This window comes from Canis lupus, chromosome 13 (genome assembly GCF_003254725.2).
Source record: "Canis lupus dingo isolate Sandy chromosome 13, ASM325472v2, whole genome shotgun sequence".
In the NCBI taxonomy this organism is placed as follows: domain Eukaryota; kingdom Metazoa; phylum Chordata; class Mammalia; order Carnivora; family Canidae; genus Canis; species Canis lupus.
In genome coordinates this window covers 20,144,957-20,170,322 of record NC_064255.1, presented here as the reverse complement: position 1 = coordinate 20,170,322, position 25,366 = coordinate 20,144,957, and the positions used below count along the sequence as shown (strand labels likewise).

Sequence of the window (25,366 nt, the reverse complement as noted above, 5' to 3'; positions counted from 1 at the left end):
GGTAGTTAGAACTTTTTTTAGGGATAAGATAAACTAGAGGGTAGGAGGAAAAAGAGCCAGTAGAATTAAAATGGTTTAACATACAGAAGAAAAAGAAATCATACACAGAACTAGTCCCCAAGGATATGAGTGGAGAGAGGATTAGAGTGTAGGTGGAGACTTGATCCATACACACGGGGATAATTCTTCCTCTGATCTGGAAGGAAGAATTATACAGATGAGATGAAAGGTTAAATCAGGAGATGAAAGTGAGGATGTATGTACTTTTGTGGTGCTGCAGAAGGTGAGGACATTTGAGAAATGAAAGGTGAATGCTAAGTGCAAGAAAAGAGTGAACTCTGAACCATTTTCTGAAGGTGGGAAATGGATCATGGCCAAAGATAAGTGAAAAATGAGTTAACTGGCTGAGATTAATGTCCCACAGAATTTGAAGAATCATACATTTATAGTGTCACCAATTCATATAATATTGTGATTCTTTTCCTGCAGTTTTCTTTATAGCTTGATTATAGGAGGTGAGAAGGCAGACAGTGAGTTGATAGGTCCTAGTTTGTGAGGCAGGAGCTTTGGAAATAAAAGGGATCAAGAGTTGGTATTCAAGGTGTGGCAATGATTAACCATGATGTCTAGGTTCAGTAGTGAAGTAAACGAAGTCAGGAGGTGACAAATGGAAACAAATGGAAAGACCAGGAATAGACGGTTCCTGGAGGTAAAAAGAGCAAGTAGCTGTGAAAACTGGAGAATACTGGCATAGACTGATTCCAAATGACAAGTTTAGGGTGCGAATACATAAAGTGAAATGTTCAGACAGCGTAGATGCCTTAGTAAATTCGGATGGGGTCATTTGCATTGATTCTCGAGTCACTGAGGATATTGGTAGAATATGTGACAGAGGGGAAGCTTGTGACCCAGATATTTAAAGCTTGTTTTTATTTTGTTTTGTTTTGTTTGACAGATCCTAAGTTGGTCACTGATTCATTGTAGCATTCATGGAGTTTGCTAAATCCTACGGAAGATCTACTGCTAAAAGTCTGCTAACCTGTGATATAAATGTTCCCTTGGTGTGTTGAAATAATTTAATTACTTCCCTAAGCACCTGTCATATTATAACATAAGAGTTAGGAACAAGAGCGAAGAGAATGATCCCATTAATATTGCTCCATAACAAGCTACCCCAAAACTTTATTTCTTTCTCCTTTTTTTTTAAGATTTTATTTATTCATGAGAGACAGAGAGAGAGAGGCAGAGACACAGGCAGAGAGAGAAACAGGCTCTATGCAGGGAAACCAATGTGGGATTCAATCCCAGACCCTGGGATCATGCCCTGAGCCAAAGGCAGGGGCCCAACCACTGAGCCACCCAGGTGTCCCACCAAAACTTTATTTCCTAATTTTTTATTGAAATTAAATTTAGTTAACATATACTCTATTATGAGTTTCAGGGATAGAATTTAATGATTCATCAGTTGCATATAACACCCAGTGCTCATTCCATCAAGTGCCTTCCTTAATGCCCATCACCCAATTACCCCATCCACCCACCAACCTCCTCTCCAGCAGCCTTCAGTTTATTTTTCCTTCCCTTCCTCCATGTTCATGTTTTGTCTCTTAAATTCCACATATGAGTGAAACCATATGGTATTTGTCTTTCTCCAACTAACTTATTTTGCTTACCCTAATACCCTCTAGTTCCATCCATGTCATTGCAAATGGCAAGATTTTTTTTGATGGATGATTAATATTCCATTGTATATATAGGCCACATCTTCTTCATCCATTCATCCAAATGGACATTTGGGCTCTTTCCACAGTTTGGTTGTTGTGGGCACATATAAACATTGGGGCACATGGGCTACCATGAATATGTTTGTATCCTTTGGATAAATGCCTAGCAGTATAATTGCTGGGTCATAGGGTAGCTCTATTTTTAACTTTCAGAGGACCCTCATACTGTTTTCTAAAGTACTACCCCAAAACTTTTTGACCATTTTATTAAGTTCAAGATTCTGAAAGTCAGGAATTCTGAATTCAGGAATTCAGAGAATTCCATGATGTCTGAAGAAACTCAGCAGCTGGGGATGACAGCAGCAGTTGGGATGAAATTATCAAGAACTGTCTTAATTCACATACATGTTGGTCGATGCTATCAGCTGGGACCTTAGCTGGGGCTGTCAACTGGAGCATCTACAGGTTGCCTCTTTTTCTTGGGCTTCCTCACATCATGGGAGCCTCAGATGGTAGATTTTTTTTACACATTTTTTGGCTTCAAAGGTGAGTGTTCCAAGAGCACCATGTAGAAACTGCATGGCTTTTCCTGACCTAGCTTTGGGAGTTACATAGTGTTATTTTTTTTTAAAGATTTTATTTATTTATTTATTTATTTATTTATTTATTTATTTATTTGAGAGAGAAAGTGAGTGAGTGAGCAAGAGAGAGAACACAAGTGGGCAGGGGCAGAGGGAGAGGGAGAAGTAGACTCCCCACTGAGCAGGGAACCCATCATGGGCTCGATCCTGGGACTCCAGGATCATGAACTGAGCTGAAGGAAGACACTTAACTGACTGAGCCACTCAGGTGCTCCAATAGTGTCATTTCAGTTACATGTCCTAGTGACCAGTGAGTCATTTAAGTCAGCCCAAATTGATAGAAAGGGGATACAGACTTCACTTCTCAATTGGAGAAGAATAAAAAACTTGCAAACACGTTTTAGAGCATCTAAGTGATTCATGGGGACTGCTTAACACTCTCCCAAGTCTAGTACTAAATATTTGCTGAGTCCTACTAAAATCTTCCTTGGGGCTTCTGGGTGGCACAGTAGGTTAAGCATCTGATTTTTGGTTTCAGCTCACATCGTGATCTCATAGTTGTGAGTTTAAGCCCTGTGTGGGCTCCATACTCAGTGTGGAATCTGCTTGAGATTCTCTCTCCCTCACCCTCTGCCTGTCCTGCTCATGTTTTCTCTCTCTCTCTCTCTCTCTCTCTGTCTCTCTAATAAATAAATAAATAAATATATTTTTTTAATCTCCCTTACAGGGTGCCTGGGTGGCTCAGCTGGTTAAGCATCCAACTCTTGATTTTGGCTCAGGTCTTCTGCTCAAATCATGATCTCAGAGTCCTGGGATTGAGCCCCATGTTCAGTTCCATACTCAGCATGGAGTTTCCTTAAGATGCTGTCTCTCTCCCTCTCCTTCTATCCCTCCTCCTTCTCTCTCTCTCTCTAAATGAATAAATATAATCTTTAAATTTTTTCCCCTAAATTCTAACTATATGATGTTTTGGAAATGTCAAAACTATGGAGACAGTAAAACAACCAGAGGTTGCCAGGAGTTGGAAAGAAAGAGATGAATAGCTGAGCTGGAGCACAAAGGATTTTTAAGGCAGTGGAAATACACTGTATGATGCTACCATGGTGGATATACATCATTAAACATTTATTCAAACCTATATAATGTACAACATCAAGAGTAAGCTCTAGTGTAAACTATGAACTTTGAGTGATTATAATATGTTATTGTAGGTTCATCCTCATACTAGATGTACAATTGCAGTGGTACATTGAAAATGAGGGAGGTTGTGCATATGTGGGGGTAGGGGTTATTGGGAGATCTCTGTACCTTTCTCCCAATTTTGCTCTGAACCTAAAACATATCTAAAAAATAAAGTCTTAAAAAAAACTAAACCATGATGGAAATTATACATAGGTTAAATTTTAAAAAGGCAAATTCTTCCTCTGGTGTCTTTAGTAAATTTGAGATTTCCCAATTTTCTAGCCAGTGCTTGAATGTTCTCACTCTCATAAAGTGTGTTTGGGTACATATTAGTAATTCTCTTCATAACTGAAAAACCATCAATTATATGCTGCACAGATTTATAAAAACCACCAGCAAAACCACAGTTCTTCATAGGAAAAAATGCTCATCCAGAGTTTATTTCAACAAAGGTGGCAGTAAACAATACAGAATCATTTTCTCCATTCTTTTTCAATGCATGTGTCTTCTTGGCATGTTGCAAGTTTATGTTATTTCAGTTGTCCTAGTAATTCCTTATGTTTGCTTAAGAACTGCCTAATGTTTATCACTAAGTATAGGTTACTGTGTTGAGTGGATATGCTTTATTTTTATTCTGATATAATTTAAAAATAGAACAAGTAAGTAAAAGATAATGGTTAGAAGCCAAGGTTCTCTAAAAACTGGATAATATCTTGCAATGGTATTTGCACTGTATGGGAGAATTGAATCAACTACACTCATTCATTTCATAATAATCTCCAGTTAGGACATAGACTGTCCACTATATTCTGAGGTTCACAAGTAACCAGGGAGTTCACAAAAAACAAGAGTGTATTTACATAACTGAATCAAAGTTCTGGGTTACAGGGTGCAATGTGTTGTAGTGTTAGCTACCCTCACCTTGGTGGCTGTGAAATGGAGTTGTTTATATCTAGTTCACCTTTCTACCAGAAAATGACAACAAGATATGGGCAAAATACAAAAAATTAACTGTAGACATCAGAAAAATGCCAAGATGGTCAATACTTGGAGGAGTAAAGATTGCAAAGCAAGGGGAAATGCATTGACATGAGCCCCAGATCTCTACCACTTTTTTTCCTGAGGTATTTACTCATTTGTTGGCAGTAGAGCCTGAAGTCTAAGCAGAAAATGGCAGCTAAATATCTTCAACCTTTAGTGATTGATACGAAGATTGTGAAGACAATCCATGTAAACACTTAGCAGAGTTTGGAACATGGTAGGTACTCAATACATGTGTAACAGTACTAAAATAAACACACAGAGGGTCTTCTATGTTCCCATGTCTTCTCTCTTTGCCTTCCCACCCACTTTGTTACGTGTTTGCTATCTAATGCCCTCATCCTCATGGACTTTGACTATCTGATAAACCACAAAGCTTCCAAAAACTGAGCTCTTGGAAAACACAGTTCTGGTGGGTATTGTGATAGTACCAAGAATCATAAGGACAGATGACATGGAGCATCTTTTCATATGCTATTTTACATGTCTGTATCTTCTTTGGTGAGGTGTTATGGTTCAGTTTTAATAACGACTGCCACTGACAATATCTTTTTTAATATCTTTGGCAATATTCTAGTTAGGTATTGTTATAGCCTTAACTTAAGACAGTTATTGTTCATAGACATGGCTTTGATGATACTTATGACTCCGGAAATGTTACTTCACCTAATGTTTTAGCCTCCTCATCATTAAGATAAGAATAATGATAATACCCACTTCACAGGATTTCTTTTAAGATTAAATATGATGCATGTAATATCTGCACAGGTATTAGCACATAATAAACACTCAATAAGCACTATTATGATGATTATTGTATGTGAGATACTGAGGGTTTGGGGGGAAGTCAATGATAACCCAATTACACACAGTTTCTATGTGTCAGAATTGCAAATCCAACACTCACTCTCTGATTCCAGGATCTGTAAGCTTAATTACTACGCTGTAATTACTATATTGTAAAAATCCAGAGTTCTAGGACAGTGCCAACAAGCATACCAAATTTTGTATAGGGGGTTAAATGGTGGCTTCAAAAGATATGTTCATTTCATAATCCCCAGAATCTGTGACTATTACCTTATTTGGAGAAGAGGTCTTTGCAGATATAATTAAAGATCCTGAGATGAAGCAATCCTGTGTTATCTGAGTGGTCCCCAAATCCAATGATATATGTCAGTATAAGAATGAGTCAGAGGGAGATTGGACACACACACACACACACACACACACACACACACACATGCGCGCACGCGAAAGCCATGTCATGGCAGAGACAAAAACTGGAGTGATGGAATCACAAGCCAAGGAACACTGACAGCTACCAGAATCTGGAAGAGTCTTTCCTGGAGCCTCTGGTGGGAACATGGCCCTAACAACATCTTGATTTCAGATTTCTGGACTCCAGAACAATGACAGAATAACTTCTGGTAATTTGTTATGACAGCGCTAGGAAACTAATATACCTTGCTTCAAGACTGATGTAAATTTAAATTTAAAAGTCACTTATTTACCTCAAGTCCCACTTCCATAATCTTGCCTAATAGACCTACTTTATACCAGCTTCATTTTCTCTCAACTTCTTTGTCAGTGTAACTAGTAACTTAATAATATTTTCCTTGATTTTTAGCTTATATGGGTCACAGAATTTGAAATTCAATTTTCTTTTCTTTTCTCATTTCTTCATGGTTAGTTTGTCTCTCCAACCAGGATGCAGGTTCCCCTGAGTTGGAATTCTCTAGCAATTTGTTTATATCTCATTCACATCATAATAAAGAAGCTAGGTCTCATCAACCCTCAATAAACACCTATTTATTGACTGAATTGTGATTGGTCAAATAAATGAGAGACTAAGAACTTCCATAAATATAAGAACAATGGGCTATTTAGGAAGTAGTAGAGACTTCAAAGTCAAACACCCCCAAGTTTCCATCTTGTTTCAGCCAGTTACTAACTTTGTGATGTGGTGGGAGTTAGTTACACACTGAATTTCAAATTCCTTATCCATAAACAATCATATATACTACTCTCCAACCTGGCTGAGGCAATTGAAACAGTGTAATGCACAGATATTGGTTGTTTTGTCCTTCCCTGTATACATTCATACCATCTTACAGTAATGGCACCTAATTTTGTCCCATTAGTTAAGGCCTCCACTTAATGATAGCCAAGGCATCATCTGCTTCTGGTCAATTGATAGTCATGTGTGCCAGAACAGGCTTTCAGACTTTCTTCTTGGAATTTAAATCTCGAAACCAGTGTCTGAAAATGAGGTTCAGGTTAACCTCCTAATGCATGAGCCCTAAGATAATCCATCATTTCTTAAGATCAAGAACACAGGAACCTTATAAGGGATGGGAGCTTCATTGGTTCCTGTCCTTTCTGATATCTGGCTCTTTATTTTTTTTCTTCAATCATATGATTCATTTTATAGAACTGAATTTCCTATAAGTTTCCTTTGTGCTTACATTTATCAGAGGATTCAGTTTTTGTGCTTTTATTTTTTGATTTTTAAAGGATTTTATTTATTTTTTCGTGAAAGACACACACACACAGAGGCAGAGACACAGGCAGAGGGAGAAGTAGGCTCCATGCAGGGAGCCTGATGCAGGACTCAATCCCAGGACCCCGGGATCACAGCCTGAGCCAAAGGCCAACACTGAACCACTGAGCCACCCAGGTGCCCCAGTTATTATGCTTTTAACCAAAGATTCCTAAACAACACATTTTTTCCAGTGACCAGGGCAATACATTGAGCCAATATGTAGCAGCAATTACTACCAGTGACATTGAGCGCAGAGTCACATGCAAAATAGACCGGCTGGTATAACTTCCAATTGGTATTTTCTTCCTCTCTGTCTCTCCTGGAGGTGATTTTGTGTTCCAAGGGACATTTGGCAATGTCTGGAGACATTTTTGGTTGTCACAGCTGGGGAGCTGCTACTAGGCCTCTGGTGGGTAGAGACCAGGAATGCTGCTAAACCTCCTACGATGTAGGCCCCACAACAAAGAATTATCTGGTTTAAAATGTCAATAGGGCCAAGATTGAGAAACCCTGCTTCAGAGGAAGCGGGACAGCACACTGTAATTTCCAAGGAGTAAGTGGCATTATTTAGACTAATTAATCCTTGTGTTTAGAATCAGTTAATTTGGGGATCCCTGGGTGGCGCAGCGGTTTGGCGCCTGCCTTTGGCCCAGGGCGCGATCCTGGAGACCTGGGATCGAATCCCACATCAGGCTCCCGGTGCATGGAGCCTGCTTCTCCCTCTGCCTGTGTCTCTGCCTCTCTCTCTCTCTGTGACTATCATAAATAAATAAATAAATAAATTAAAAAAAAAAAAAAAAAGAATCAGTTAATTTACTCCTGGAGGAAAAAAAAAGAGAATCAAGACAGTGATTACCACGAAGTTAAGAAGATTTCAAATTCTTTCTCAGCAATGTGCCTACCAACATCTGATCACGGCACTTAAAAGTAATTCGATGTCCTGGTCTTTTTGATGATTTCTTTGAAATGTATAATCGGCAGTATCTTTCCTCTTTTCCTTAGCTCTATGTCCTCCATTTCCTTAAAGAAACCTCTCCTCCTTGAATGTGCTCCCACACATATTTAATGAGTCTCTGGCACCAATTGCTCTTCCTTTGGGAATGACCTAATCAACAAAATCAGTCTATATAACCCCCCCCCCCCATAAGAGGGAGGGTGCATGTTTCAGGGAAAACCAATTAGAGTCTTTGCCAACCAAATGTTCTTTTTACATCCAAGTAATCTGTTCTCTATTTCCCTTTCTCTGTCACTGTATTGCCCATCAGCATTACATGGTTTTAATAATGATGATGATAATGAGATGAACTTCAAGACGGGTTACAAAGTGAAGAAATAATTAGAGGAAAAAAAATAAGACCCTCACTTTGGAAGGGAACGATTTTGGCTTGTATGATAAAGGAGCTTAAGTCATTCAGCTGGGATTGGTAAGAAAGGGACATTTTTAAAAATGAGCTTCAGACACAAATTCTAATTCTTGCCATGGGGTGAAAAACATTTTATATTTTGAGTCTTCTTGCTTCAGGATTTTTTTCTAATATGTGCTTTGTTATTGGAAAGCTATAATGATTTTAAAAAGAAAGAAAGAAAGCTACAGTAATCTACAATTTCATGATTACTCATAAGGACTCTTGAAGGGCTGTCCCTACTGGGTTTCACAAAATTGTGAGTTTTAAATGATCCACTCAATAGAGAAACACTAAGCAAAATGGCAGGATGAAAATAGCTTCAAATAAGTTCCCAGTGCTAGGAACATCTCCCACTGAATATTTTCATTGCTAGGATATTTACTGCCTTGACTCTCCTTAAAGTATAACTATAAACTCATTTTAATTACCTCAAAAAAAAAATCCAGACTTGCAAAATGTTTGGTTATTTTCTGAGCTAACTACATCCAAATGAACATTTATTTTAACTAAAAAGATCTTTCCCCTCATGGTGTTCTGCTGCAAATGTAGGAATGAAAGAAAATAGACCCCCATTTCCTGTCATTGTTAATGACAATGAGAAAAGAATACTTCCTGGATATTAGAGCTCATTAGAGCTGCTTAATCTGTGATAATGTGGGGATTATCCATATAGTTCTCCACCTCTGTAAGTAGGAAACAGCTAGATCATTTGTAGACAGTCTTTGCTGAAAGGTGTGGTGGGAAGAGGAAGGTGGAACTCACTTGTTATCTCTACCTGCCACTCACTAGTTGATCTTGGGAAGTACTAAAGCTCTCTGAACCTGCTTCCTCATCTATAAATTGTAATGTCCATCCTGTTTCAGCCTACTGTTGTTGGCAAGTTCAAAATGAAATATAATGTTTGTGAAAACACTTTGAAAAGCTGTACCAAGGTAAATTGCTATAAATACTAACAGCCCTGGGTGAAAAGAGAACTTTTCTATGTGAATGGTTAATGAATCTCTTTTCACTGAATCACATTTCAATTACTGCAGTCTAATCACTCTCTGATGAAAAATAACAACTGAATTATTGTCTTGTATGTGTGTAGACTGACCAATCAAATTACCACTGGGATATTCTAATTTTCAGTGAATTCTAGTTTTCATTTTCTGCTATATCATGTTTCTGGATCCAAAAATCCCAGGGCCACTCCTAAATCTGTCACCTACTAGACATAGAACATGACATAAATCAATTAAGGCCTCATGAATGCATATGGGAATGGTATATAGAATGTATGGAGTGTTGCAAGGAGGCTCTAATTATATAAAGAATGTAAAGTGTTACCATAATAATGAGCACTGAGTTCCTGTTAGGGTTTTGAAGAAATACTGCCTGCATACTTAGAATTCTCTCCAAGTCTATTTTCTTCAACTTCCCTGTGTAGAGATGGTTCAAATACCACAATTCTATGAATGGACAATAATCAAATGATGAATAACATGGATGACAGTTTTGTGGTGTCTAAAAAAAATCAATCAATACAAACTTTCTTACTAAACTTCTAATATTTGTTCCGATTGATTGTTTTCCATTTGAAATTCCTGTCTAACTGAAAGTCTGGTTCTACTACCAGAACCCACAGTTAATTGAGCATATAACAATAGTAAGCAAGTACCCCCAAAATTTATTTCTTTAGCTAGGAAAGAAATGCCACAAATGCCCACCACAGATGACTATATCCAAGCATTGTTCCTTCATGTCTTGTAGAATCAGACTAAGACTAATGGCTGAGGCTCAAAAAACCCACTCTCTCTGTGGAAAGCTCTATTTTGGTTGGGCCTGGGTTTCAACTGCACAATATTTAGCTTTGTTTTACTAACCATATGTTATCTGTTGCCAAGCTCTCTCTTGAGTCCTCCCACAGTCGTATGAGTGCTTCTCTTAATGGTAAACCAGCACCATCAATGCAAGCACACCAATAATTCCACAGCCAGCACTGGATCTTAGCACTCTAAAGAGAAGAAATCAATGGGTCTTCAAAATATAACTTTTTCACCCATAGTTTTTTTTTAAAAGATTTATTTATTTATTCATGATAGACACACAAACACACAGAGAGAGAGAGAGAGAGAGAGAAGCAGGCTCCAGGCCAGGAGCCCGACGGGACTCCTGGATTGTGCCCTGGGCCAAAGGCAAGCGCTAAACCGCTGAGCCACCCAGGGATCCCCCACCCATAGAGTTTTTAACCAACACTATTTTGTCTACATGGGCCACTAAAGCAAGTAGATTGAGCATAACTCTATTTTTGCGCTTCTGTGTGATTGTGATCAAATTAATATCAGAGACAAAAAAAAGTGATTTTTTTTTTTTTTTTTTTTGTCAAAGGACAGTAAGATGATACTGACATTTTGGGCTTGACTACAGTGGTAACATTTGGGATTTTTTATTTTTTCAAAAAAATTTTTTAAGATTTTATTTATTTATTCATGAGAGAGACACGGAGAGAGGCAGAGACACAGGCAGAGGGAGAAGCAGGCTCCATGCAGGGAGCCTGATGTGGGACTCAATCCCAGGTCTCCAAGATCAAGCCCTGGGCCGAAGGTGGCGCTAAACCGCTGAGCCACCCTGGCATCCCTAATTTTTCAAATGATCACAGAACAATCATTCCCCATAATGTAGAGAAACCTGATCGTGTTTACTACACCTGACACTCAGATACTTGCCAAGTAAGGATCCAGATCAAAGTAAAAACCGACATTGTTATCTTTATGTGTTCCTAGCAAAAATATTTTATGCTTTTAAGATTTTTAAGGAAAATTTAAAAGTAAGAGTATATCTGATTTAGTACCTTCTATCTTTTTTTATTCTTCCCCCACGTGAGCATGGTGCATGGTTATATGATCACCATAATATTTCTCTCACAATTGCAAGATAAGCACTACCCCACATACACACACACACATTCCTCTTCCTCTCAAAACCCAGCACAAGCCTGCATTTACTCAAACTCAATATCTCTAACATTTAGATATAATTTACATAAAGTGAAATAAACAGATCTTAAAAGTACAGTTTCATCAGTTTTGGTAAATGCAGACACGCATGTATCCCAAACCTCTACCGAGATATGGAATGTTTCCATCATCCCTGAAGTTCTCCTCATGCCTGTTCCCACACTTCCTCCCCACTCATACACGAAAGCAGCCACTGCTCTGGCTTCTGTCATTGTGGATTAGTTTTACCTCTTCCAGGATTTCATGTAAATGTAATCCTACAGTAACCAAGAAGTAAGTAGGAACTCTGTTTGCATCTTGTTTCTTTCACTCAGCCTAATGTTCTTGAAATTCACATTAGGTGTATTAGAGGTTCTTTTTTCTTGCTAAGTACTTTTCCATTATATGAATATTCTACAGCTTGTTTACCTATCTTCCTGATGATGGACCAATGAGGTGTTATGAATAAAGCCGCTGTAAACAGTCTTATACCAGACTTAGTGGACATATGCTTTTATTTCCCTTGGATCAATACTTAGAAATTGATTTGCTGTGGGGCAGCACTGGTGGCTCAGTTGGTTAAGTGTCTGACTCTCAGTTTCAGCTCAGGTCATGATCTCAGGGTCCTAAGATTGAGCTCTGCCTTAGGCTCACTTGGCACAGTTGGCTTGTCCCTCTCCCTCCCACTTGGCTCCCCTATCCTGCCCCCACCACTCGCATGCTCTCTCTCTCAAAGAAATAAAATATTTTAAAAAATAGAAAAGAAATCCATTAGCTGCATCAGAGTAAATGCAGGTTTAACTGCTACAGTTAAATGGTTTTATTAAGAAAGCCAGTTTTTCAATTTATGTAATAATATATATAAATATTTATATAGTGACATGTCTCCTTAAGTTATGTATGCTGTATATACTATATATACTCATACGTATTAAATACATATTATTAAACATATATATTTATAATATTTATAGCATATAAGAAAATATATAAAAATACATACATAGTGATATGTCTCTTCTAGTCCTCGTCTTCTGCTAAGCTTTATATATATATATTTTATATTTATAACATATAAATATGTATTTTATACAAAGTGATATATATTTTTTATATATAAAATAATATATATATTTATAATAGTAAGAGGTATATATAGGGGTGCAAGGTTAAAGAATCTTTATTTTAACAAGTACAGCTGGGATGTGTTCCCAATTTGAGAAACAGTGCTCTCCAGGTCACAAGAGGAAGCTTAACATATAAGAGGCCCCACTTTATTCAGCAATTTATTCCTGCTCAAAACCTCTTTTATTCCATCTTAAAGTGAAATCCTTTCTGATCTGTGTCAAGTACAAATTAGAGTCCACATAGATATATGATACAACCACTACTGGAGCAGGAGATGTCAGAAAGAGAATTTATGTTATGAGTACCATTAGTGAAACATTTACTATTCCTTGGCACTATGCTAAACACTTCTGATGTGTAGTTATTGCTATTATATTTAAGACTTATAACAATCCTAGTGGCTATCATGTTCACATTTTAAAGATGAAAAAACCAAGTTCACAGAGATTAGTAGTGTTGAAATAAATTTTGAGGCTCAAGATGGAGTCACTCCTGCCCAGGGTGCCTCTTTTTTGGTTCCAGGACCCAATTCCAATATGAGAGTGTTTCCCCCCCCACACACACACAACACTAAGTAATTCTTACATACTAGCAGGGTAACCAAGAATTCAACTCAATTCTAACACTACTTTCCAGAGATAGCATCAGATTTCACAGGTTATAGGTTCAATCCAACAAGACCACCCCCATACCCCACTTCAGACACCAGTCACAAGCCTCAGCTGTTACCCGTGCTTCTGACCAACCAGCTGCAGAGGAGAAGTTCCAATGACTTCATCCTTAGGTTCTTTCAATTTGCCACAGTGGGCCACAGAACTCAGGGGAACACTAACATATGTTTACCAGTTTATTAAAATATGCTAAAGGAGACAATCAACAGCCACATAAGAGATACACAGGGTGAGGTATGAAAAAAGGACTAGGAGCTTCCACATTCTCTCCAGGTGTGCTGCTCTCCCCCAGTGTTCACCAACCTGGAAGCTCTTGGAACCCAGTCCATTTGGGTTCTTCTTCTTTCTTCTTCTTCTTTTTTTCTTCTTTCTTCTTCTTCTTCTTCTTCTTCTTCTTTTTCTTCTTCTTCTTCTTCTTCTTCTTCTTCTTCTTCTTCTTCTTCTTCTTTTTTTCTTCTTCCTTCTTCTTCTTCTTTCTTTTCTTCTTTCTTCTTCTTCTTCTTCTTCTTCTTCTTCTTCTTCTTCTTCTTCTTCTTCTAAAAAGATTTTACTTATTCATGAGGAACATATAGAGAGAGGCAGAGACATAGGCAGAGGGAGAAGCAGGCTCCATGCAGGAAGCCCAATGTGGGATTCAATCCTGGATCCCAGGATCATGACCTGAGCCAAAGGCAGATACCCAACCACTGAGCCACCCAGGTGCCCCTTCATTTGGGTTCTTATGGTGAATGCATAATATAGTCATCATTGACTAAATCACTGGGCACTGGTTGATTCCACCTCCAGCTGCTCTCCCCTCCCCAGAGTTCAGGGTCCTCTGAATGACCAAATATATATTTCTTACAAATCATAATTTCACAGTGCCACATCAACAAACCAAAACTTAGATAACTTTCCTGTCCGAGTAAATTCTCTGCTTGACCCAAAAGTGCAATATATATCAAGTTGGCCAATCCCTAAACACCAAGCCAACTCTGGGCCTTTTTACCCAAACAAGGTTGACTCCATTGCCTCAGCCAACAATATATTTTCCTTTTTCTCTTCTTTATTGTTTATTCTCTATCCTATAAAATCTTTCTGACTTCCCCATTTTGTAGCTCTCTAAAAGGAGATTATCCACTTCATGAAGTACTAAGTAAAGTTTGTTTGTATTACCTAAGCTGTCTTCTTTAATAATTTTTTAACAGAAGTGACTTAAGTTAGTTTTATTTTTTTCGTTGTTTCTAATCTTTCAGTGTTTTATTTTTTGTTTTTTTAAATTTAAATTCAATTAGCCAACATATAGTACATCATTAATTTCAGATGTAGTGTTCAATAATTCATCAGTTTTAAAATAAAGATTTGAATCCAGATTAGTCTGATTGAAAAGAACGTGTTTGTAATCTTTGAGATATATTGTTCCTCAAAAATCTAAAGGTTTATGTATGAAGTAACCAGGCCCAATTTTGCTTTTGTCTAAGATTTAACACACTTTTGTGAGAAAAATATATTCATGACAATTCCTTACATGTGAATCCACGTTTATTCTCATTTAATCTGAAAACAACTCTGAAAGATAGATTTAAAAATGACATTTCTTCTTGAATTTACAAACAAGGACACTGAGACTTGGAAGGGCTGAATTATCACCCAAACATTCACAGGCTTGCATGTGGTTGATATGGGACTGAATTAGATTTTCCCAGCTTGAAGACCTCTTGTCTTTCAACTATACCATCAACTATCCTAAGTTTGAATTTGTGCTTCTCCATCCGGTGGGTACAACTCAACCTCTCCAAATTGCTCTCAGGACCAATACATAACATATTGGAGAGCACTTAGTTGAGGATGTGACATGCCACTAGAGATGCTCTCAAATTATGAGTGAAATCTGAACCCAAGTGGCTGAAGGACAATAGGACAGAGTAATATTTAAGTGCTCTCAAATGAAAAGTTCCAGTTTTCTCTATTTCCTGATTAAAGTAATAATCAGAAAACCTTTCTTCAATTTATTTTGGGAACTCTTTTTTATTTGAAATTTATTCTTATTTGTTTTAATTATAAGTCCTTTACCTTTCTGCCTTAAGTAATCAGCTCAAGTGCATTCTTTTTCTTTCTTTCTTTCTTTCTTTATTTTATTTATTTATTTATTTATTTTTTATTCTTTTTCTTTAAAGCTTGAAGCTTTAGTTTGGTGTTTCTGAGGATTAATAATTCTGAATTCTGCTGCCCAAAATTATATATAAAGAAGACATAAGTAAACAGGCCAAAGTCCAACGTCCATCCTTTTTTTTTTTTTTTAATAAATCTCTCAATTTGTTTGTTTGCTCAGATCAACTTTCTTCAGATGCTATGAAACAAGAACAAAAAATCCAAGCAATTAATGGTTTGGTTTGGCTGGTTTCATATGATTAGTCAAGGCTTTACTATACTTAACAGATAGAGGACAAAGGGTAACATTTCAAGAAATGGTTCACTGACATTACATGTGTTTTAACTTGGAGAATCCTGTTTTGAATTTTAACACGTTCAGATTCCCAGACTTGAGTTGTTTCGAAAGCTCAGAGTAATGTTCGCAAAGGCAAAACCCACCTAGAGACTATGCAGTTACTTTGACTTTGGAAAGCAAACTAATTGATTTGGGATCTAAAACCTCAAAAGTTTCACTTGGATCCATTGTGTATCTGAGTTCTAGGAATCTTCTACTGCTAGGTCCAAAGGCCAGGAATGAATGGGTGCTGGTTCCTCTGTAGACAAACCATACATTGGCTGAACAGCAGGAAACTGTTCTGTGGAGACTTAGTGAAAGAAAAGGAAGGGAGGGACAGAAGGCAAGAAGGGGGAAAAAAAAGGAAAAAAATCTCAAGAACTAAAGGAAGGAAAATATTGTTTAAAAGTTTTTTATGTATAACTTCTAGTACTTGAAATAACACTGATTTCTAATATTTTTCAAAGGGACTTCACAAACTAGAGCAGCTATTCTTAAAGTGTTATACCAAGACCAGCAACATCATGTAGGAACTAGTTAGAGATACGAGTTTTCACTTCCCATCCCAGGTGTACTGAATTAGGGACTCCAGGGGTGGAGCCTGAGACTATGATTTGATAAGCCCTCCAGATATGATTCTGGTGTACCTAAAAGTTTGAGAACCACTGAACTAGATAATTAGTTATAACTAGATAGTTATAAGGTCATAAGGAGTGTTACATCCAAGGTGTTAACTAGGACCACTGGAAAATTCTACTTGTCATGCTGGAATAACATTTTCTGGCAGGAGTTACTCCATTTGTTGAGACACAAGCAAAACTAAGTGCAGGTACTTAGGTAACTTAGAAGATGTCAGGTTTAAATGGGGTTAATGCTAGAAGTACAGTATTAGTGACCGAATTCTAATCAAAGCAAACAAAACAAGGAATCAAATGAGCAATCACAAGCATAACAAAAACAAATATCTGACAAAAAAGACGTGATTGGAAACTAAGGTTTCTGTACGGTCATCACAGACCACTCACCTGGGCACAGACTTGTATCCGGCAGACTTCCTATGGAGGCCTAATTCCCCACTCCACATTTTCTTCCTCACCATGGTAGACAAGCCCCAACCAGTCTTGACAAACATGGCCCTGCAACGCAAGGTCTGATTTTGTCACAAACCTTCCTAGATGTAGCAGTTCTGGCTGCAAAATCAGTGGCCCTCCTCAGAGGAGTTTACAAGCCATGCACTGTGTTTCAGCCAGGATGCTTTTGACCTGCCCTGACTTTGAAGGCCCCAAAGGGTACTCAATTTACATATCTGTCAAAATGACCACGTGATCTGATTTTACCTAAGCTTCACCAAACTAGATGGTCCTTATGAGATCATATTGTAAACAATATCCTAAATTTCTTACCCCAATCCGCATCACACGTACCCCTAGTCTCCTGAAAATTCTGTGCTATCCCTACCCACCTCTTATTGGCTATGTCTAGAAATTCACATGTATATTTGGCATATCTTCCCCTGTTCCACCCCTCCCTTACTACAACCAAAATCTATTGCCACTGCGCTGGATCATGTCTATGAACATTTTGTTTCCCGAAGTCCCCAGGCTTGTAAACCCCCTAGGTGCCTTTTGGGCAGATTTGCACATAGGGAACATAAGCCTAAAAGTGACAAGTGACGCTCTGGAAGCACTAGAGACATACCAGTGGTGGGGTTTGGGGAAAGGAGGAGCGGGGAGGAGAAGCAATGGAGGATGGCATCAGTGGAGATAAAGCAAATCAAGTGAAGCACATAGGAACCCTAGCAGGAATTAAAAGAACACAGAGTTCAAAGAACCAGGGGAACCTGTGCCCTGAAAAGGAAGAGCCAAGACAGTTTTAAGAGAGTTGAAATGACTGGTCAATAAAAGCAATGGACTGCAAAAAAAATCCAAGCGGTATTATGTTTGGGAAATAGGAAGACTATTGGATTTAATGACAGCATGTATGTGATTAATCTTGCAAAAGTACTTTTTGACGAACGGTGGGATGGTGGAGGGTAGCAGAAATTGGTATTTAGTGTACAAAAGAGTGAAGGAGAAGTGGGAGAGAGGACAATGAGTCCACTCCACTGTTTCAGGAAGGATAGTGATGAGGGGAAGGAAGAAAGGAAAAGACAGGAAAGACTTGAATGTAAGAGATATTTAGAAATGTTTCCAGGTAGAGAAGGAAAAACTTTCAAGGAGGGTGGTTGAGGAAGCCAGAGCTGAGCATCTTTGCCCTTGCACCCCAGAAAGGAAAGAGGATGGGCATGGACCTGAGCAACAGTCCAGAGGCGTTGGGAGGGAAGCTGAGAGAGTTTGTGCCTGAAATCCACAATTAATTTTCTCAGCATTATAAACATTCTGGGGGTCTTGGCACCAACGCACACTGGAAGCTAGGGAGTTGGCGGAAATTATTTTTTAAGACATTAGACCAAAGAAACTAATTGCCTGGCTCAATAAAACCACAAGGATCTGACAAATAACAAAATGATTAAGATGGGAGAGAGATAGGGAGAGATGGTTGGGGCAGGGGTGAGAAGAGAGACAGAAGAGAGAAACAGAGGGATGGAGGGAGAGAGAGATTCAGGGAACAGAAGGAGGAGGCAGGGTGCCGGAAGAAGCAGAAAAGGAGTAGAAAAGAAGGAAGCTAATGAGAGAAACAGATGCCATCACGGAGCATCGAAATGCCTCATTTTGTACTTAAGATTCCTAGAAAGGGGAACCTAAACAAAGCCTTAAACCTTTAAACGTTCTTGTTGACTAGCTGGCTTTCAACCAATGATGAATTCTAGGCTAGAGGTTTGGTAAAAGTTAATGCAAACCAGGGCAAAGATTTCGATCACAGAAGTAAATATCTTCCCAGGCTGGAGGGCTGTGGAGCATTTCACAGGGGAAATCAGGAAAAATTCTGCTCAGAGCTGCAGTGCACATTATTTATAAAGGTCAGAGGGGAAAAACAATATAAGATATAATTTTCCTGTCTTCTGACTACAAATAAACCCAAGTACAGTGGCTTCATCATTCTGAGCAGATACTGGCAGTTGCTGTATCAATGATTTGGTTTTCCTTTCACGTGCATTCTAGCCGAAAGCAGGCCCGGAGGTGGTCCTAGCCTGGTCCTAGCCTGGTTGACAGGACCTGCCTGCATGCAGAAGCTATACCAACTGCCTTGGATTTCACCCTCCGTCCAAGGTGAAGACTGTTCTTGCAGTGATTGCCCAGTGCCCCAAGTGGGCAACTGCTTTAATTTTCCCTTCGTCCAGAGCCTTAGTAAGAGCTTCCCTGAACTGTGATCTCTGACCTTGGAGAATCCTGGCAAGATTGTGACTCTCCCAACTCCCTGATATTTGGGCTTTTGTTCAGTGACTTGTAAAAGTGCTGGGAGCAGTTACAAATGCTGTTTGTATTTGCAAGATGGCTTGGTTCCATGGTTTTAAATACAGGGTTACTAAAATAAGTACCTTCGTAACCAGCAACATATTCTGAACGTATTATTGTGGTAAGGATTGGAGTCAGCATGGTATAGTCAAAGAATCAAACGAGATGGTTGTGGAGTCAGATATTTTTAGGTTTGAACCCACTTTCTAGCTATATGGCCTTAGGCAATTTACTCACAGTCTCTGGACCTCAGTTTCTGGTGTCCCTTAAATGTTACCAATAATAGTATCTACCTCAGAGAGTTGTTGTGAGGATATAAATCAAATAAAGGGTTTAAATATTATAGAGACTTGGATGGGGACACTTTGGGGAGTGCCTCCCCAAAATTCATGCCCATCTGGACACTCAGAATGTGGCCTTATCTGGAAACAGAGTCTTCGCAAGGCCCTGCTGTGTCAACTTTGATTTCAGGCTACCGGCCCCCAGAACTGTGAGAGATGTTGTTTTAAGCCTCCGACTTTGTGGTAATTTGTTTCAACAGCCCCAGGGAACCAGTACAAGTATATAGTGAGTGCGAAACACAAATTGCTCAGCATCAGGAGGGTCTTACTCTACGTCCTGGTAATTCATCTTGCAGCCCTTGGATTGGAAACTCACTCTGGTCCTACATTACTAGTATTGATCCCTCCAGTTCACAAACTCGGCCACTTATTCACCTTTCTTAGCAGCCTGCATTTTTTCTGTGAGCTCTGCCTTTGGCTCTGTAACCCCACTTATATGGCCCCGCCAATTCAACTCATTCATCCATTCAATAGAAATTAACTAAACACTATGGACCAGTTGGTCTATAAAGAACTCAGTATAAAGTAGTGAATAAAAACACAAAATCTCTCTTTTCAAAAAAAAAAAAAAAGATGTACTTTCTTTTGAGAGGAGAAAAAATGACAAACAAGGAGATAGGTGAATATATAAAATATCTGATAGTATTGAATGCTGTGAAAAAAAAAGGCAGGATGTGGGTATGTAGAGCTGGGGCAGGATACACATCAGTGGGACAGAGAAGGTCTCTCTGACGAGGTGGTATTTTAATATTGACTTAGATTAAGCAAGAGAAGAATAAAGCGACACCTGGGGTGGGGGTGGGTAAAATGAAATAGGGGCTTACAGCCTCAAAAACCATAGGCTTGGGCTTTTGCACGGAATGATGTAAGAAACCAATGGAGGATCCAGGATAGAGGAGAAAATGATCTGCCTTATATTTTTAAAGGATCCCTTTAGTTACTGTTTAATAAACCAGCTATAAGAAGACAACTTGGAAGCAAGACTAGTTAGAATAGGTTTACTGCAGTAAGCCCAGGCTAAATGTAATTTTGCATTTCTTTCTGACTCTTTCTACAGAGCAACAATAAAAGGCAGGTGGAAGTGAAAGCATTCATAAGTTACTAGAGTCTGTTTATGCCTTGCAGATAGCCAACTGGATTTGTTTTTTCTTAATGAACTGAGGTGATTTCTAAGAGAAATCAAGGAAAACTCCAAATAGGTTACTGAGCTAGGAAAGACCAAAAGGGAGGATATCTGGGGGTGGAGAAAGGAGGTAGATTAAATGTGCAGAATCCAGCAGGTGTGAATGCAGAATGGATGGATTCTCTGCCCCTCCCTGGCGTCATGACCCAGCTCTCAGCTGGTGAAATACAAAAGGTGTCAAGTAAAGTTAAGGAGACTCACCTACTTTACAAAACCTGGGAAGTCTAACTGTGCCTTCCTAAAGCATATTGTCTTAAATATATTTTTAATATGTTAAAATTACATGATCATGTGGTTATTTATAACACCTCATACATGATGTTCCTCCCAAACAAAAGTACAACAGGCATCAGAGCACCTGGGTTTTCTTTCACTGCTGCTTCCTTCCTGCCTGAGGGCAGAAACTATATCAAGTAATGCTGATATAGGGGACCTCCTAAAACCCACCAGTCCAGACCTGGCTCTACAAAGATATCACTTGAGGAAGTGACAGGGCCAAGGTGTTGAGGATGAATCAGAGTCTCTTGGGTTGCCAACAAATTTTTTATCTGCTACTTTGAATCAATGGGTCTAACTCTTGTCCAGAGTTGCCAACTCCTTCTTCCAGACAAAGCAGTTCAGTATGAAGAACGTAGCAATTAAAAAGTAAAATATCACCAACTCTTTTGCGGGTAAGCTGGGGAGGGAGTGGGGAGGGAGGGGAATCTTGCAAAGCAAGATTTTTCACACCAACTCTGTCTTTAGTGGATGATTCCTTTAACCATGAGAAATTCTTTGGGTAAGCAGGGCTACCAGTACAAGGTCCTAAGTAGTAACCCTTTATGACTCCCTTTGCAAAAAAAAAAAAAAAAAAAAAAAAAGTGGATAGAGAATGAGGAGACTGCTTAGAAACATATGTTCTTCAGGGAGTCTTGCAAGTCTTGCTCTAAACTCTGAGCCAACACAGCTGTGAGGGAGCAGAGGTCAAGACTTCACAGAAAAGCCAGATGCTGCAGTGAGCACATATTGTTTTACAGACATATGTGTATATGGATATGTGTGGTGTATAAATATATACATCGACATGTGTGTGTATACATTGGCAAACCCCCTCCCCACTTCCCATCCTTTTAGGTAAACTGAAGGAGGAAGGGAGGATTTCCTGTGAAAACAATGTGTAACCCCGCTCATCTGGTTAATGTGTTTGGCTGGATTCAACGTAACCAAATGAAAAGGAAGAATAGGAAAAAAAAAATTGGTGATAAGACAACTTCACAGAGGGTATGTGATCTGATTCAATTCAATTCCTAAGTACTATTTTTTGTATTGTTAGTACTAAGGGGTGAGGGGAGATGCAGAAATCATTAGCAAACCAGTCATCCACGTATAAGCAGTGTGACCTTGGTCCAGGCACTTCTCTGGTGAGATAACTTTGAGTGGGACCATCCCCTATTCTACCTTCCGATCCACTGGATCCTTTACAGAGACACCCACTGTATGACATGGGGCAAGGAGAAATGGGCTGGGATTTTAGTTCCAACTCTGTCACTAGTTTGCTGTTACTGAGACCACTTCATCTCCTCCCACTTCCTTAAAACTATCCACAGAAAGAAATGATTTCTTTATTGGAAAATAAGATGATTGGATTATAAAAAGGGTCACAAAATAACTGCCTATAAAAGAACCAAGTGGGTCCCAAGTATTCCAACAGGGAGTAAGGTACCTTTATATGAGAAGCTACTAATACAGCTACTTTCCACCATTGTCCCACTGCTGTCTTGTGGCAATATGGCCTGGTCTAATTTTTAAAGGAAGCTTGGCTATCTGTATTCCTATATGAGATTGAGCAAGTCCTAAAAACTGTATATGACAAACAAAATACATCTGAAAGCCCAGTCCTTGCCCACATGCTGCCAGTTTGTAACCTCAGGATCGGATGCTTATAGCATATCTTTTAGTTCAACAATGGGTGAGTGTCTGGCATGGCTGTTCCAAGAGTGCCCATTGTATCTCCTGCCACTGGCAGAAATTGTGCCTGAGAGACCTTAGTCCCTGAAGAGGGGCCTTCCAAGGGCTACTAGCTCCTTGGTCTAAAGCTCTTCTGAAACTAGGCTGCCTAATTTCAAATCCAAAGGAATCTCTAGGCTGCCTCAGCATATTCAAAAGCTATAAGCAAGGCAATAACACTGCCTAGAATTTTTAAGAGGACATTTCCTGACCTGGCCCATGAATCTTTTCTCAAAGTCTCTGACTCTATATCCACTTAAAAGAATCAAAGACTTTAGTTCTGGAGGCTACATTTGCCTCTGCAGCCCCGAAACCTAGAAATGATTCAGCAGCATTCAGATCCCAGAAGATCTAAACTTTTTGTGCATCAGTACTGAAAAATGAAGAAATTGAATCATTATAGAGTGTTCACCACACACTTGACCTGATTCAAGGAGCTTTCACATAACCCAAAGTGGGGAAACTACATCTGACATAAGTAAAAGTAAGTGCTATATTGCCACACAAAAGAATGGCTGGGTAGGGGTATACTTAAATATATGAAAGAGGTAGATATCTCTAAGAAGTGGTCCTCAATTTTTTTTCTTTTTCCACTTAGTCTTGACCTATTATATGCTATACATACCTATCTTTACACACTTAACGCCTAGAGAGACAAACAGATATTGAAAAATGAATTATAAAGAGAAAAACAAACTTAATAGAATACTGGATTTCAGAGTATAAGTTAGTTTCATGGGATCGTGTAATCTAGCTTGAGTATGGGGGATTAGCTTAAAACATTCTTTCCTCTTCTTTTTCTTGGTTACTTATTCCCAAACAGAGAAACTGGCCACCCAGCGAGAGGAGAAACCAAAGCAGTGTCCAGTTACTGAGAGATGGAGAGACACGCAATGGATTAAGAAAGAGAGAAAGTGTCATGAGCTAAGAATAGAGAGACAAGCATGGTCAAGATGAAGTGTGGTCTTCTAGGGCACGTCAAGACTTTATTTGAAAGTCAATAGGAAGCCACGAAAGGTTTTAAGCAGTTCTTAGTTTGTGATTTATTCCTTTTTACTCTGAGGAGATGTTCTCCATAGGCTCAGTGAGTGAAAGTAGTGGTTTGGTCAAGGATGATGACAATAAAAATGGAAAGAAGTGAGTGAATTTGAGAAATATTTAGATTTGCATTTTTTCTATCAGCAGAGACCAACCTAAAAACCATAGCGTGTGTTTTACAATGTGGGCAGCTTGGTTTCTCATACTATCATATTCCACATTCTTCCACATTTCCAGTGGATAATTTCCCCCCTATGGACTATTAAACAACTTAGTGGATGGTATGGTTACGGATATTAACATCGGATGGTCTGTGCAGACTATTCTATATTTAAGGACATTTTCTTCCCTTTTTTACCTCCCCAGCTACTGATTAACTGGAACCCCTGAGGTAAAAAAAACTGAAGTGAGGGAGATGTCTTTTTCCTTTTTTGTTATACTTGGTTCAACATCAATAGCATGGGTCCAATACCTTATAGAGTTTTATAATGATTTTCTAATTTTAATTTTCTCACAACACTGCCAATAAGGCCCAAAGTGAATATAATTTTGGAGAAAGTCAGGAGACAAACTGAAGAAACAGACATTTTTTTTCCATAATCAGAATCACTCCTCCACTTCAAAGCCCACCTCTTGTTTCAGAGTCATGCTTAGCTCACTTTTTACTTAGGATGAGTTCCTATGAGAGCTCTCAGCTATTCATGAATATAAGTTATATTTTTTAAAGATTTTAATTATTTATTAATGAGAGACAGAGAGAGAGAGAGAGAGAGTCAGTGACATAGGCAGAGGGAGAAGCAGGCTCCATGCAGGGAGCCTGAGCCTGATGCAGGACTTGATCCCAGGACCCTGGCAGACACTCAACCACTGAGCCACTCAGGCGTCCTGTGAATATAAGATTTTTGATAACACTGCCTCCTTCCTAGTTACCTCTGATCCTTGGCAGGGTTAATGAGGTAGCCTCAAATGGAGTTTCTACTACTTCGATATGTGACAATTAGAAGCCCCTTATCTATTTTTAACATATATGCCTGTACAAAGGTGCTACATTTATACAATCAAGTTGAGTGTTGCATTTTATATTCAGTTCTATGTTGTAAAAGAAAAGTTGTGAAAAACTTTGAAATGAATCAAAAAGATTACTGTCTGACTCAGCTTTCAGATTATCTCAAACTTTTATTGCCCTATAAATTATGGAGAGCTTATAATAAAGGCAAAGCATTGCTTGCTGTCCATCAAAATGGAAACCATGTCCAGAGATGTACAATTGATTGTTGCCCTATGGGTATCGAACAATTTTACCAGTTTTGCATCTATCTATAATTTTTTTGCTGTATTCTGAATGTTTATATATTTGCCAGTTCTTTGGATTCATCTTTGTACTCATTGTAACATTTTATTAATTAATAAGTCAATTAAAATCTGTGACCTATTTTTATTTTATACATGTATGTGAGTAATTGTTTTACCATTAAAAGATCTCCTTTAACAATAGCTGTCCATTTTTACTTGTTACTACCACATAATGTTGACTTTGATTTGAATTCCAAATACTTTACGGTATCGGGCTAAAACCTAACAAAATTAAAGGTGTCAAGGAGCAGTAACATATGACAAAGAGTTCAAGGTAACTGTCTTCCAATATATTGTTGAGTTAACTTGTTGTAAATCTATCTGCTACCCCCTGTCCCCAGATGTGTAAA

At 38.6% G+C, this 25,366-nt stretch overlaps 1 long non-coding RNA gene across 2 annotated transcripts in view; it reads left to right on the top strand.

Moving 5' to 3' along the window:
- LOC112662318 (uncharacterized) overlaps window positions 1-24,295 on the top strand; it is a 43,313-nt gene extending 19,018 nt beyond the window's left edge. The window contains exons 1-3 of one of the 2 annotated variants that reach the window (XR_003138398.3): window positions 4,113-4,745; window positions 21,753-21,899; window positions 23,449-24,295. This is a non-coding gene — a long non-coding RNA (uncharacterized LOC112662318). Of the gene's footprint in view, window positions 1-4,112; window positions 4,746-21,752; window positions 21,900-23,448 lie in introns of those variants that run through there. The other variant, XR_004814716.2, reaches the window with a different exon arrangement.
- The last annotated feature ends 1,071 nt before the right edge of the window (window positions 24,296-25,366 follow it).